The sequence below is a fragment of the Panulirus ornatus genome, chromosome 19 (genome assembly GCF_036320965.1).
Source record: "Panulirus ornatus isolate Po-2019 chromosome 19, ASM3632096v1, whole genome shotgun sequence".
In the NCBI taxonomy this organism is placed as follows: Eukaryota; Metazoa; Arthropoda; class Malacostraca; order Decapoda; family Palinuridae; genus Panulirus; species Panulirus ornatus.
This window is the reverse complement of record NC_092242.1, coordinates 55,026,020-55,041,853: the sequence shown is the minus strand read 5'-3', so window position 1 is coordinate 55,041,853 and position 15,834 is coordinate 55,026,020. Positions and strand designations below refer to the sequence as shown.

General features: G+C 49.1%; 1 protein-coding gene across 9 annotated transcripts in view; it reads right to left on the bottom strand.

Moving 5' to 3' along the window:
• rdgB (retinal degeneration B) overlaps nt 1–15,834 on the bottom strand; it is a 485,210-nt gene that overhangs the window by 323,750 nt on the left and 145,626 nt on the right. Inside the window, exon 1 of one of the 9 annotated variants that reach the window (XM_071673890.1) lies at nt 12,664–13,026. The exons of the other annotated variants lie outside the window; for them this stretch is intronic. The gene's annotated coding sequence lies outside the window, so the exon portion shown is untranslated. Of the gene's footprint in view, nt 1–12,663; nt 13,027–15,834 lie in introns of those variants that run through there. 9 annotated transcript variants of the gene reach the window in all.

Sequence of the window (15,834 nt, the reverse complement as noted above, 5' to 3'; positions counted from 1 at the left end):
TGTCAACAGCTGTTAACCCACCTCACTATATGGGCTTTGGATGGACGTAGGTTCTCTGACTTATGTTCAGCTTTTGGAAGCATGTAATTCGATAAACTGTTGATTTTATCATTTTTTTCAATACCATGCTCTCTCTCTCTCTCTCTCTCTCTCTCTCTCTCTCTCTCTCTCTCTCTCTCTCTCTCTCTCTCTCTCTCTCTCCACTCCTCCTCCTCCCCCACGTCTTGGCGAAGTAGCACAAGGATCAGATGACAAGAGTCATTTCAGGAAAGATATAATGCAGGAGGGAAGGATTTCCATCCCTCCTGGCCGCCTCCCCAGACCAGCAGGACTCCAATACATTCACACTTCTCCTCCTTGATCCGTAAGGATAATATCTATCTTCATACTTGTTCACCGTTTTCCCACATGGCTTTCCTTACTCTCACCTGACCGCTTCATAAGCCATGACTCTGCCTAATGACAGCACGTCGCCCCCTATATACCACACTGCTCGAATTCGCTCTATCCCATGCATGCCTCGCATCCTCCTGCATGTTCAGGTGCGAACACGCAAGGCCTCCTCCACTCAAGCATGCTACCTATCTCTCCCTTCTTCTCACACACCCCAGCTTGAGCCTTCCAGGTGGAGGAGAATCTCTCGCTTGGATTCTTCTATTCCAGCTTCCAGAAACTGAGCTACAGGGAGGGGAGGGTTTCCAGCCCCCAGCTTCCGCTCCTTTCAGCTGCTTTCTAAGACATGATAAGAATACGATAAGAATATTTTTTCTCCCCTATCCCTAGGGACAAAATAATCATTAGTATCACTATCATCATTATCAATATCATTATCATTATCATCATTATCATTATTATTATCATTAGCATTATTATTATTATCATCATTATTATGTTATCATTATATTTTTATATTATCGATCGGTATTATTATTATTATTATTATTATTATTATTATTATTATTATTATTATTATTATTATCATTATTATTATTATCATTATTATCATTATTATTATCATTATTATCATTATTATTATTATTATTATCATTATTATTATCATTATTATTATCATTATTATTATTATCATTATTATCATTATTATTATTATCATTATTATCATTATTATTATTATCATCGTACAGAGCGGTGCATGAGAGACAGGTGAGTGGTGAGGAGGGAAGGACTGGTGAAGCCGCACTGCTAATTAGTTTAACATTAATACTTTCAAGGTTCCCTGCAGCTGATTGGATTAGCGGTGAGCAGGTAGCAGGGGACGTGCCTGCTGTTGTGGCAGGGAGGAAGGACTGGACGTGCGGAGGTGGAAGGCGATGGAAGGGTGTAGGAGCCACAGTGGCAGGAATGGGACTGAGTGGTGGCAGAAAGGAAGATGATGGTGGGTGGTGGCAGGGAAGGGGATGGTGGGGGGGTGATATTACGTGGTGGTGGGGAGAGGAGACGGTAATGGGTGGTGGTAGAGAGGGGAAATGGTAGTGGGTGGTAGCAGGGATGGGAGAGGATAGTTGGTGGTGGCAGGGAGGGGAGAGGATAGTGGGCGGTGGCAGGAGGAGGAGATAATAAAGGTTGGTGGCAGGGAGGGAAAATGATAGCGGGTGGTAGCAGGGATGGGTGAGGATAGTTGGTGGTGGCAGGGAGGGAAGAGGCTAGTGGGTGGAGGCAGATAGGGGAGAGGATAGTAGGTGGTGGCAGGGAGGGGAGAGGATAGTGAGTGGTGGCAGGGAGGGGAGAGGATAGTAGGTGGAGGCAGATAGGGGAGAGGATAGTAGGTGGTGGCAGGGAGGGGAGAGGATAGTTGGTGGTGGCAGGGAGGGGAGAGGATAGTAGATGGTGGCAGGGAGGGGAAAGGATAGTTGGTGGTGGCAGGGAGGGGAGAGGATAGTAGGTGGTGGCAGGGAGGGGAGAGGATAGTAGGTGGTGGCAGGGAGGGGAGAGGATAGTAGGTGGTGGCAGGGAGGGGCTGGTAATGGATCGTAAGAGGGAGAGGGGGATGCTAATGGTTGGTAGTAGGGAGGTGGGATGGTAATCGGTGGTGGCAGGGAGGGGAATGGTTATGGGTGACTTGTTTACCTGCACGTTGGTATAGAAAACCAAGTGAATTTCACTGTTTCTCCTTATTCTTAACAAACACTTAATAACGCCTTTATATGTACACTATACCGTAATGAAATATGGCTGCCTACAGCAAGGTGGGCAGCGGAGGGCACCTGGGCAGGAGAGGAGAGCTACCCTGCTGCAGGTTTCAACTTTGCTACACATATAAAGCCAAACGTTCACCACACTAAGCCAGGGAATAACATTCACAACAACTGAAAGTCCTATAAACTTTTCCTGTCGTAATCCAATCATGTTGCCCCGCCAACAAACTATATCTCGTATCTAACTCTTTGGTAAAACACTTTGAGGGTTTCCTTCTTTATCATAATATCCTTGAAATGCTGCACAATCAATTAAAAGCTAAAGGAACCCTGTAACTAAAAGCTAAAGGAACCCATAACGAAAAGCTAGAGGAACCCATAACTAAAAGCTAAAGGAACCCGTAACTACAAGCTAAAGGAACCCATAACGAAAAGCTAAAGGAAACCGTAACTAAAAGCTAAATGAACCCAAAACTATTATATTTAATAGAACCGTAGAAAAAATAATATAATAAAACACCATTTTACAAAAAGCTTGTCAGGTGTTACACACACATAATGGTCATTATGTACCACACGAACACTATGTCATTTCCCAAGTAACACACGAAGTGTGGAAACCAGCAGGAGTGGGTTTGTCACGGCCTATCGTATAATTTCCCCCTCAACCATGCTTCTCTCGTTCTCATTTTCTTTTTCCCGCCCCGCCCGCCCCGACCGCTTCACGGGCTCTAACGTGGACCCTGCCTGGCTCTGCACGAGCGATGACTGACCCAAATTCAAAAGGTCACCGACACTGACAGGCTTCAGGCCGGGCGCCGGTCACACGCGCTCCAGCACTGGAAGGACACTGCCGGTCACACACGCTCCAGCACTGGAGGGACACTGCCGGTCACACACGCTCCAGCACTGGAAGGACACTGCCGGTCACACGCGCTCCAGCACTGGAAGGACACTGCCGGTCACACACGCTCCAGCACTGGAGGGACACTGCCGGTCACACACGCTCCAGCACTGGAGGGACACTGCCGGTCACACACGCTCCAGCACTGGAGGGACACTGCCGGTCACACACGCTCCAGCACTGGAGGCACACTGGGAAACGAACTCATGCATCACGACGTTACGACCCTGGAGCATAATGTTACGACCCTGGAGCATAATGTTACGACCCTGGAGCATGATGTTACGACCCTGGAGCATGAGGTTACGACCCTGGAGCATGAGGTTACGACCCTTAGGATTGATGTTACGACCCTGGAGCATGAGGTTACGACCACTGACCACGACGGTACAACCCTTGCGTCTGATAGTCTGGCCTCGGAGACTGGACATCTTACCGGCCAAAGCCACGGTAAGCAAGGGGTCTGGCTGGGCGTGGTGAGGCCCCGCGCCCTTCTGTCTTCCCTCTCACCTTATCATCATGTTCACCCTGCAGCAGCGACGCCCCTGACCATTATGTACATGACTCCCGCTTTGGAATTGTGTTGCTTATCTTCTTTATCTCTGGCATCTTCGCACGGTATCTCTGACATCACCATAGAATATCTCTGACATTATCGTGCTGTATAACTGACATCATTATACAGTATTTCTACCATACAGTACCTGTGATATAAGATATGTCTAACTTCATCATACAGTATGTCTGACATCATCATACAGTATCCCAGACATCATCATACAGTATCTCAGACATCATACAGTATCCCATACATCATCATACAGTATCCCAGACATCATCATACAGTATCTCAAGACATCATACAGTATGTCTGACATCATCATACAGTATCTCTGACACCATCATACAGTATGTCTGACTTCGTCAATCAGTGTGAACGAGCCATAAATTCTTTGTCCCCTTGGCGATTCATTTTCATGTCCTCAAGTTTCTTCCTCGTCCATGAACAACTTTGGTTTCCTAACCCTTCATCAGCCTCGATAAACCTCCTCTGTCATTGAATCTCCTTTGGGCTTCAGGTGAAGCGACACATATGAGAAATATTCACACCCGAGACACGATTTCAGAAGGGTTCATTTATGTGTGTGTGTGTGTGTGTGTGTGTGTGTGTGTGTGTGTGTGTGTGTGTGTGTGTGTGGAGATTAATAGAATAACAATTATCTTGATGACCCCAAAAAAAAGCTCACAAGAAATGCTACAACTGACCATGTTATACTGAAAATGGGCCTCAGAGAACCTAGTGTCTTGGCGAAGAGATGACCTTCTGACCTCGAGTACTGGGGGAGGAGGAAGGTTCCTCCTGGGGGAACTACCCCACTACTATGTTTCAAGATGCCCTCAGCTCAAGCAAAACATCAGAGGGGAGGTCTCACCTTTGTCCTACATTCAAGGAAATTCAGGAAAGGTTCATGAAATGTAACATCGATCAAATTCAGGCGTTGCGAGGTTGTGAAAGTTATGGGGATTTGGGAGAGGATCCTTACATACCATAAGACTGTACCACGAAGCAGGGTCGCCCCGTAGCGCCCACCTCAGGAAAATCTATAAAGTTACGACGATCGAGTTGTGCCAAGTTACGTGTTCTCATGTGTTGTTTGTGAAGCGGAAGCCCGCGTGTGGATGAGGCGGAGAGAGAGAGAGAGAGAGAGAGAGAGAGAGAGAGAGAGAGAGAGAGAGAGAGAGAGAGAGAGAGAGAGAGAAAATAAGAGGGTACCTGGGTCAAAGGAGTGACACGTGACAGCCACGGAAGTGCTGGCTCACTACCCAGCCGCCACTAACCCCGGCAGTACTTAGTCGGGAGGTACCGGTAGTACATACCTCCCTAGTCGGTGGCCACCTGTCATCTACTGCCCGACCAAGTCCTGAGGTTGTGGTGAGGAAGGTGGGGCAGCTGTGTGATTGTGAGGGAGAGGCAGACAGCAGCAAGGCTTCAACTAGGACGGCTACACACACACACACACACACACACACACACACACACCACGGGGCCCAGTGAAGCCATCTGGCTTCAAATGCTCAACCATCTCCACAAACCATAGGGTTATTATACACATATCTAGTTCATATACTGAAATGACTATGGTGGGTCCGTCATATGCCCTCCAGAGGTACCGTACACTATAACTGCACCATGTACTCTCCAGACGTACACTATAACTGCACCATGTACTCTCCAGACGTACACTATAACTGCACCATGTACTCTCCAGACGTACACTATAACTGCACCATGTACTCTCCAGACGTACACTATAACTGCACCATGTACTCTCCAGACGTACCGTAAACTATAAGAGCAAAATGTACCATCCAGATGTACCGTACAGTGTCAGGACACCTTGTCTGCTCCAGGTGACACACAGTGATGACAGAAGGAACATCATGTCCACTAGGGAAGAACCCAGGACCTGAGGAGGAGCAAGTACTGACGGAGTGATGGGAGGACGCGCGCGCGCGTGTGTGGGTGTGTAGGAGCCTTAGCCATACAGAGTATGGGGTGAGGGGTGTGTGGGTAGGAGCCGTGGCTACACAGAGCAAGGGACGAGAGGCGTGTGGGTGGGAGCCGTGGCTACACAGTGCAAGGGACGAGGGGTGTGTGGGTGGGAGCCGTGGCTACACAGAGCAAGGGACGAGGGGTGTGTGGGTGGGAGCCGTGGCTACACAGAGCAAGGGACGAGGGGCGTGTGGGTGGGAGCCGTGGCTACACAGTGCAAGGGACGAGGGGTGTGTGGGTAGGAGCCGTGGCTACACAGAGCAAGGGACGAGGGGTGTGTGGGTAGGAGCCGTGGCTACACAGAGCAAGGGACGAGGGGTGTGTGGGTGGGAGCCGTGGCTACACAGAGCAAGGGACGAGAGGCGTGTGGGTGAGAGCCGTGGCTACACAGTGCAAGGGACGAGAGGCGTGTGGGTGGGAGCTGCGGCCACACAGAGCATGGGGTGAGGGGTGTGTGGGTGGAAGCTGCGGCCAGGGGAGAGAGAGAGAGGGGGGAGAGAGAGAGAGAGAGAGAGAGAGAGAGAGAGAGAGAGAGAGAGAGAGAGAGAGAGAGAGAGAGAGAGAGAGAGAGAGAGAGAGAGAGAGAGAGAGCAGACTAGGCAGGGAAAAGGGTTAAACAGGAGGATGACACCGGATGATCCTGGACGGTGAAGAGGCCAATGGTGCAGGGAGGGACCTGGGACCGGCCACTTGGACAGACAGACGTGACACTCACACAACACACCAGGGACACATGACCCAGGCAAGGACACACAATACACCAGGGACACATGACCCAGGCAAGGACATACTACACAACAGAGACACATGACCCAGGCAAGGAAACACAACACACCAGGGACGCATGACCCAGGCAAGGACACACAACACACCAGGGACACATGACCCAGGCAAGGACACACAACACAACAGGGACACATGACCCAGGCAAGGACACACAACACACCAGGGACACATGACCCAGGCAAGGACACACAACACACCAGGGACACATGACCCAGGCAAGGACACACAACACACCAGGGACACATGACCCAGGCAAGGACACACAACACAACAGGGACACATCATGACCCAGGAAAGGGCACACAACAGACCAGGGACACATGACCCAGGCAAGGACACACAACACACCAGGGACACATGACCCAGGCAAGGACACACAACACACCAGGGACACATGACCCAGGCAAGGACACACAACACACCAGGGACACATGACCCAGGCATGGACACACTACACTACAGGGACACATGACCCAGGCAAGGACACACAACACAACTGGGACACATGACCCAGGCAAGGACACACAACACACCAGGGACACATGACCCAGGCAAGGACACACAACACACCAGGGACACATGACCCAGGCAAGGACACACAACACAACAGGGACACATGAACCAGGCAAGGACACACAACACACCAGGGACACATGACCCAGGCAAGGACACACAACACAACAGGGACACATGACCCAGGCAAGGACACACAATACACCAGGGACACATGACCCAGGCAAGGACACACTACACAACAGAGACACATGACCCAGGCAAGGACACACAACACACCAGGGACGCATGACCCAGGCAAGGACACACAACACACCAGGGACACATGACTCAGGCAAGGACACACAACACACCAGGGACACATGACTCAGGCAAGGACACACAACACACCAGGGACACATGACCCAGGCAAGGACACACAACACACCAGGGACACATGACTCAGGCAAGGACACACAACACACCAGGGACACATGACCCAGGCAAGGACACACAACACACCAGGGACACATGACCCAGGCAAGGACACACACCACACCAGGGACACATGACCCAGGCATGGACACATAAGAGACACAAAACTCCTGGGAAGAACAGGTCGGAAAAAAAGTGAGATAAGAATATTAAAAGAGAAATGAATGGAGAGGATTTATATGAAAAGACAAAGAAAATGATAAAATGTAAGCCATCATCTGGGACGGAGGAGCCTGCCTGGGGCGAGGAGCAAGGAAGACACAGGCTGGAGGCAGACAGTTCAACTCTGCTGCTCTTAAAGAGACAACGTTGCCAACACCAGCCAGAATGGTCTGGAAGATGCACCCTCCTCCCCCAGGGATCTATCTTCCTACCATTATCCCGGCCTCTCCTCTAGCCACACCCCACACGTTAAACCCACACTTACCTAGCAACAGGGAACACATCAGTCCTCCCTCACAACCCTAAGGGCACGAAGATGTAACCCCTGAACATGGTGGTGCAGGCCGTGGGTACGATGGGGGCCATTCACCCGACCATTATGGACCACACCACTGGTGACGCCCTCACTGCCTTGGTTAGTGGATCTCAAGAACTCAGCCTGAATTTTCTTGCTCCCTCACTGTAATAAAGTTCCCAAATCTCGCGGTAATGATAAATTCCATCAACGTCTCGAGGCTGTAGCTGAACCCAAACTCACTTACTTGACAAGAAACAAAAATATTTTTGATGTACAAGACTTACACTGTGGGGGTAATTAAGTGTTTACGTTCCTTTGCCTGTGACAGTAATTGGACAGAGAGATGGGTTACGAAACACGAGCAAGAACACAGTACTTTACTAGATAAGTACAACGGTGAAGTAACTCAGTGTGAGCGACTCCAAATGCCTTAGGATTACTTCGGGACGTGAGTTGTGGCATGAGTGGTGGGGCAAAAATCCCACAGAGTAAGCGGGCGAGTCGTTGTTGGGTCTTGTGGAGCTTCTGCAGAAGGAAGATGGCGTAGCTAAGGTTCGCACCGGTGTTAAGCAACAGGAGCTGGGTTGCCGGTGCCACGGGAGAAATTATCACCTGCCCAGGTCCCACAGCCCAGAGGAAAGGAAGTGGTCGCCGAGAATGTGTTATGCTGTAGCAGGAGAGTGATAGCGTGGCCTGATTACTGCAACAGCTACAAAAGGTAAGCGACGGAAAGGTCCTCCGGGGCCCTGGTCAGCAGGGGGGTAACTGCTGACGATGAAAGCCCCTGTAAGTTCCTGTCGGAGAAGATGAACCTCGAGTCACTTAGCCAAGACGTGTTACGGCTCAGGGTGCGCACTCGTGTGTCTGACTGACCGACTCCTTCACTGATTCACAGGTGTATATATATATATATATATATATATATATATATATATATATATATATATATATATATATATATATACATATATACATACACCACACGAGTCAGTCAAGTCAGACGTACCGATACCGTTAACTGTGTGGGTGTAGCCACCTGGTAAGTACAGCGGGCCACTGATGAATTTTCCGAGTCCCTCCGGTTATGAAGGTCATGACCATATTTACCTGCTCAGCAACCTGGCCATGACTGAGTGGTTACTGCTCTATGACTGGGTGGTCAGCGGAGGTAACACAAGGTTAACGCAAGGTGAATGATGCCGCCATGGTGAGGGTGGACGATGTGTCCATTGCTAGCCATGAGAGTCAGCTCATCACAAAGTCGGGTCGGTGTCAGCGAGATATGCAGGTCAGGTATAGTGCTCCCAAGGGATGGCCATACACATTGAATAACTGCTGTACCTCAACCATGACTCAACATACAGACTATCCTCCTAAACAACGTCACACCAGACGATGACGATGAACCTATAATCCAAAGAGCACGACGATACGAGCCCCGAGCATGACTGGTCAGTGTGTGCAACAGGTCCGAACCTCAGCAGCAAGAGAGCAACCAAGTTTTGAGTACAGACAGCGCGACGCACCCAACACCTGCAGCTGTTCGAGTGTCGGGAATATACTGTTGGCAGACGAGCGGTATGTAGGTGGCCAGGCAACACCAGCAGAGTACTGATCCCTTCACCAACCTGGCCAGAAGCTGTGCTGTGGTGTTGCTACCTTCCTCACCATCCTCCCCTCACACCAACCCACCTCACGCCACACCAAACACGATCTTATTTACAGACTGAAGAACCAGGTGAGGGAACCGCAATATAGCTTCTTAATGAGACGTGACCAAGTACACTCTGAATTCTCTGTTGATGTAAATATCTCTTACATATACGGGACGTGTGTCAGGATGGAAGACATGATACAACTGCTCTGGAAATATCGACACACAAAATGATCAGGGCTCTGCAGAACTTGACCACTCACGTATAACGGTCATCCTGTGTGTTCATTGGTCGCCGACAGAACCTTCAGGGAAGGTACTACGTCCATTCAGCTGGTCCCAGCGCTCACACGGCAGGCAGACTCTGGTCTAGCAGGGGCTGTACCCTGCCACATATCACTTATTGTTACACACGGACGCACCAGTCAAGAGGTACTGGTGCTACTACATCAAACAGGATAGTGGAGTGTGTCGTGTGTTCAACTAATGAGGGACCTTCTGTCTCTTAGAGGAAGCCAGACTGTGGGAGTCGGGGAGACATAAGTAACAACAGACTCCCCAGGTCGGACTCTTGGGTGAGGAGAGGAGATCGACCAAGCCTCCAGGTGCCACAGCTCACACCATATGTTTGGTGGCCTATCGGGTGGCGTGTGTGAACCAGCCAGGGCGGGAGGCAGGCCACCTGCAGAAACCAATGTCACGTTCATGAAACAGAAACTAACAATAGAGTGGTAAGAAGCCCATGAAGAACACTGTCACGTTATCCTGGCCACACCAACACTGTCATGTCATCCTGGCCACATCAACCCTATTATGTTATGCTGGCCACACCAACACTGTCACGTTATCCTGGCCACACCAACACTGTCATGTCATCCTGGCCACATCAACCCTGTTATGTTATGCTGGCCCACACCAACATTGTCACGTTATCCAGGCCACACCAACACAGTCATGTCATCCTGGCCACATCAACCCTGTTCTGTTATACTGGCCACATCAACATTGTCCCGTCATCCTGGCCACAACAACACTATCACGTCACGTTTTACATCAACTGAATGTTGTAAATCTCCTATCTCATTATCGTATCTTCTCTGACGGTGTGATCATTACACGAAAGTGCACTTGGGAACTTGACGTGTTTCATTTTCCTAGTGGTTATCAGCAATTATATATATATATATATATATATATATATATATATATATATATATATATATATATATATATACACTTAATCGCTGTTTCCCGCGCCAAGCGAGGTAGGGATAGTGCCAGGAAACATACGAAGCCAGACGCTTCAAATGCGCTGGTTCAATCCACTAACAGCACGTCGACCCCGGTATACCACATCGTTCCAATTCACTCTATTCCTTGCACGCCTCTCACCCTACTGCATGTTCAGGCCCTGATTACTCAAAATCCTTTTCACTCAATTCTTCCACCTCCAATTTGGTCTCCCACTTCTCCTCGTTCCCTCCACCTCCGACACATATATCCTCTGTCAATCTTTCCTCACTCATTCTCTCCATGTGACCAAACCATTTCAACACACCCTCTTCTGCTCTCTCAACCACACTTTTTATTTCCACATATCTCTTACACTTTTATTACTTACTCGATCAAACCACCTCACACTACATATTGTCCTAAAATATATCATTTCCTACACATCCACCCTCCTCCGTACAACCCTATCTATAGCCCACGCCTCGCAACCATATAACATTGTTGGAACCACTATTCCTTCCAACATACCCATTTTTGCTTTCCGAGATAACGCTCTCTCCTTCCACACACTCTTCCTCGCTCCCAGAACCTTCGCCCCCTCCCCCACCCTGTGACTCACTTCCGATTCCATGGTTCCATTCGCTGCTAAGTCCACTCCCAGATATCTAAAACACTTCACTTCCTCCAATTTTTCTCTATGAAAACCTACATCCCAATTACCTTGTCCCTCAATCCTACTGAACCTAATAACCTTGCTCTTATTCACATTTATTCTCGACTTTCTCCTTTCACACACTTTTCCAAACCCAGTCACCAACCTCTGCAGTTTCTCACTCGAATCAGCCACTAAAGCTGTACCTGACAGTACCAGACATAATCTGCAATAGCATGATGACCATCTTACACTGGCATACATAATCTCCAACGGCATGATAACCACCTGACAGTGACAGACATAATCTTCCACAGTATGATGACCACCTTACAGTGCCAAACATAATCTCCAACAGTATGATGACTACCTTAGAGCACCAGACACAATCTCCAACAGTATGATGACCACCTTATAGTGTCAAATGTAATCTCTAACAGTATGATGACCACCTGACAATGCCAGACATAATCTCCAACAGTATGATGACCACCTTACAGTACCAAAAATAATTTCCAAAAGTATGACGATTACCTTACAGCACCAGACACAATCTCCAACAGTATGATGACCATCTTGCAGTGCCAAATGTAATCTCCAACAGTATTATGACCCCCTTACAGTGTCAAACGTAATCTCCAACAGCATGATGACCACCTTACAGTGTCAGACATAATCTCTAACAGCATGATGACCACCTGACAGTGCCATACATAATGCCCAACAGTAGGATAACCACCTGACAGTGCCAAACATAATCTCCAACAATATGATGGCCACTTTAAAGTGCCAGACTAACCTCCAACGGTAAGATGGCCACCTTACATAATCTCTTAATACACGATGATGGCCATCACCCACACTTGGCCAAGACGGTGTCAAAGGAAGATTAAAGATAACATCACTGATACAAGTCTCTTGTTCCTTCTTCAAGGATATTGGAAGGCGTGTGAGAGGGCTGGAGAGGAGGCAAGTGATCTACAACTTGCCCATCACGATGGCAGGGTGGCTGGGTCACACCTGGTCAGGTCACGGGGTTAAGGTGTAGTGCTGGGTCACACCTGGTCAGGTCACGGAGTTAGGGTGTGGAGCTGGGTCACATCCGGTCAGGTCATAGGAGTAGGGTGTGGTGCTGGGTCACATCTCGTCAGGTCACGGGGGTATGGTGTGGTGCTGGGTCACATACTTACTCAGGTCACGGGGAAGAAGTGTGTGTGGTGTTAAGTTACACATCGGGTCAGGTCACAGGAGAAGAATGTGTGTTGCGGTGGGTTACATACCTGGTCAGGTCACGGGGGGACAGATGTGTGGTGCTGTGTGACACACCTGGTCAGGTCAAGTGGCAGACGGGTCCTCCCCCACCGTCAGCCTGGGCCACAATAAACACTGGTAATATGTAGTGTTAAGATGTTAGGCTGGCGGCGTGTGGACCAGTGCGGTCAGCCAGACACACGGCCCCGTGCCGCTGCTGCTGGTGCTGGTGGTGAGGAGGTATCAGGCCGGAGGAGCTGTAGAACTGGCATCCCACACCTGAGGTGGGTGTAATTTATGCTCCAGTGTCAGGCTGACCTACACCCGGAGCCCCTACCGACTGGCCTCCCACCCACACACACACACTTCCCTCCCACGCCATCAACAGGCTTCCCGTCCACACACACTCACTCCCACAGCACTACTGGCCTCCCACCCACACACACACTTCCTCCCATACCACCACCGGCCTCCCACCCACACACACTTCCTCCCATACCACCACAAGCCTCCCACCCACACACACTTCCTCCCCTCCCACGCCACCAACAGGCCTCCCGTCCACACACACTCCCACACCATCACCAGCCTCCCACCCACAAACACTTCCTCCCACACCACCACCGGCCTCCCATCCACACACACTTCCATTCACACCACCATTGGCCTCCCATCCACACAAACTTCCCTCCCACGCCACCAACAGGTCTCACACACACACACACACACACACACACACACACACACACACACACACACACACACTTCCCTCCCACACCACCACTGGACTCCCACCCACACACACACACACACTTCCCTCCCACGCCCTCCAATTTCAACATATGCCGACGATACGAAAACAACAAACAGTCCCCAACCAAAGGAAGATTTGAATGTATTTCCACACACTGATACAACAACAGCCAGGGGCATAGTAAATGCAACATGGTAATTGTAACTGGGAACATGCATTTTGGTGGTGGAAAATATCACACACACACACACACACACACACACACACCGACATGAGATGTTCGGTAGGCCTATATTAGCTGCACGAGAGGCGCGATCATCGGCAACATATGAAAATAAGACTAGATACTTATAAAAAAATAAAGATGGTTTTATATCAAGATTAAAAGCTATAAAGCTATGGAGCTGGTGACGCATTCAAAGGCTGCCCGGCGTCGAGCACAGGGGTTCGAATCCTGGACGCGGTCGTCACAACACAATCTAGTGATCTATCTTCCCCAAAAGTTCGTCCATAAATCGGTTATCTGGCTCAGTCTAGGGTTATACATATATATATATATATATATATATATATATATATATATATATATATATATATATATATACTAGACAAGACCTCAAAGATAAGCAAGGAACTAATTCCGTCACTAAACGAACCTTACTTATGACAAAGACTCACAAGGGTCACATTATTTCCTCCAGAGCAATGCAGACTCGGAGATCTTTATATATATATATATATATATATATATATATATATATATATATATATATATATATATATATATATATATATATATTATATAAGATGAGGCTGCAATGGCCAGATATGACGGTCAGGACCCAAGAGAAAGAACTGTACAATACACACGTTAACACAGCCTCCAGCCCCCCTAACCCTCCAACCTTAATTTTTAAACAGTTATAGAAAACGAGGAAAAAAACTACCACCAGACAACGCCAAGACGAAAATTATTACTACATACAAAACCCAAAGTCAACATATACTTTTCATACATTACTCAACAGAGAGGATGCCTAGGATGACCACAATATCCAAATTGCACGTAGTTCATTTTCCTTTCCTCAGACCGGCGGCAAAATTACCACCTCGCCTGAGTGTATGAGGCGAGCTCGCTCTGTCTCATCCATTCATCCTGCCTATACCATCTCCATACCTATACTGTAGCTCGTGGTGTTCCTTTATGGCTTCATTCCCTACCGGCTAGACATACCGGCGGGTGTAGTAGGCTGGCAGGGGAGGAACCTGCTGCTTTACGTACCATCTGGTTTTCTTATATATGATGTACGCATCCCCTCCCTCGCCCTCGCCCACTCCCTCCCATGTCCAAGCACCAGCTGAAGGCTACATGTGCCATGATCATCGTGCAGTCTACACGCCACTTCCCGCTGGACGCTGATTGGTTCCAGAGCTAAGCATACTGAATGACTCGTTTGCCTTGGTTCTCTACCACACATCTTCCCTCGCAGCAGCCACGTGGAGTGAGCTGCTCACGTGAACCGCTGGTGGTGAAGACATCGTGTACTGTGTGTGAACTGGGAAATCCTGACACGACGACACACTGGCCAGCTAGCCAACAAGTCGCGCACCGCACTGTGTGGTTTTACCAGACGTTGCCACACCGTCACTCCACCACACCCTTTACACACCCTCAGTTACCCCTCAGCCACCGAAGGATAAACATGACGTTATTTTCGTCGTCAATTTTCTCCATACAAGCTACAATTTGCTGCCTTGTTTCTAAGCCCGACTTCCCCGAGGGCGTGGCAGATAGCAGGTGAACTATACCTGGACAGACTTGTGACCCAGCAGGAGCTGAACCATTATAGTACTACAGTTCGCCTCCGTTGTCTTGGCCGTGGCGTGCTCCTGCTCCCGCCGACCCGCGCCACTTTGTTTATTTTGACCTCACCCCTCTGCCCCAAGGACGAGGCCAAGTGTGTGCTGACCTCTGTATGACATGTACTTGACCACAAGGTCACGAGAACCTCTATGCCTGGATCGTGTGTGTGTGTGTGTGTGTGTGTGACGACGCCATCCGCCCAAGCTTACCTACGTGGAATGCTTTGGCCTTCCGTGCGACCGTGAACGACCAGCCATCAACGTAAACTGCAGCGAGCGATGACTTCACCGAACACATCGAGGACGTAGACAGTGATCCACATCATCCCCAGGAGACAGACACCAGCAACAACCAACGTCCAAAAACCCCCCACAATCCTTCAACAAGATGATAACAGAAGAATAAAAGAAAAGGTTAAACCAGTCAAATGAGAGAAGCCATTATAGCAGAGTGGATCGGCAGATAACACTCGCTAATGACTCCCATGATCTCTGGCGCCTACCGTTACCTGAAGTGGGTGTTTACAACCTTCTAGGAAGGGCGGTGGTACAACAGCCACGGCTGGAATCACAGGGGTCAACA